Here is a 1,125-nt window from a genome sequence, read left to right as displayed (position 1 = left end):
CCCCAGCAGCCGCCGGCAGTGCCGGGGTGACTGGGGCTGGCTGGGTCCGAGCTCACCCACTGGGGTCCCCTTGTCCCAGCCCCCCGTTGGGCCAGGTGGTGCTTGGCCCGGGTGTGGGAACCCTTGGCTGCAGCCAGAGAGCACCAGTTCTGTAGTGTTTTTTCTGGTTTTTGTTTAACAGGGGCAGGGAGGCTCCCACGGCGTTTGTGGGGAGAGGGCGGGAGGGCTCTGCCCTGGCGTGGGAAGCGCTGCTCTTCGGCGGTGCCTCGGCCCCTGCTCCGGGCTTGAGACAAATCCTCACCCTCCTCCTGCGTCCCTGCGCTCGGCCGCCCCTTTTCCCTCGCTCCCAGGTTGGGATTCCTGTGCTCGGGCTGCGCTGGCAGCTGCCCGCGGGCGGCCCCGGGAGCCCGGGCGTGCGCAATCTCCCCGCGTTGTTCCCTGCACGGGTTCCCTCGCCCGTTCTTTGTGCACGGTCGCAGCGCCGTGCCATCCCCGCTATGTGGGGACGGCACCGGGAATGGGTGGTGCCTGCGTTGGCCGCTGGGGCCGCGCTGCCCGGGGGGGCCGATGCAGGTTTAGCCCATGCCCTGGGTGCTCAGCGCGGCGTTAGTGCGGCCATCGCCAGCCACAGCGATGAACCCGCAGCTTCGGGGCTGGGCTGGGGGTGGACTCGCCCCCCACCCACGCAGGCGCTGGGCGAGGAGCTGCTGGGTGCCTCCATGAGGAAAGGATGCTCAGGACGAGCCGGGATGGCTTTAAAAGTGAAAAATAGAGATTTTATTCAGTGCTTGCATAGTTAATCCATGTCCAGGCAACGTCCCGTCCCTCGCTGCAGTGTTGGCAGTGACGGGAGCGGTCGTTGGAGCGAGCAGCTTGCCTTGCCTGTGCGTAGGGTTATAGGCGGTATGTATGTATGGAGCTATAAATAGATCTATGTTCTATACGGATATAGCATATACACAGCTTTGTGCTCACAGCGTACAACCTTTTCTCTACCGACTTGCGTTCAGAGCGCTGTAATGGCAGGCGTGAGCGTGGCTGCGGCGCAGCCGGTGCTGGAGGAGGTTGCTCTGCTGCTTGGTTTATGAAATCTGCTCTGCAGCCCGGGGCCGTCGGCGCTGCAGG

Source organism: Egretta garzetta, unplaced genomic scaffold (genome assembly GCF_000687185.1).
Source record: "Egretta garzetta isolate BGI_Z169 unplaced genomic scaffold, ASM68718v1 scaffold999, whole genome shotgun sequence".
Lineage (NCBI taxonomy): Eukaryota > Metazoa > Chordata > Aves > Pelecaniformes > Ardeidae > Egretta > Egretta garzetta.
The sequence above is the reverse complement of the archived record's forward strand: the minus strand, read 5'-3'. Positions refer to the sequence as shown.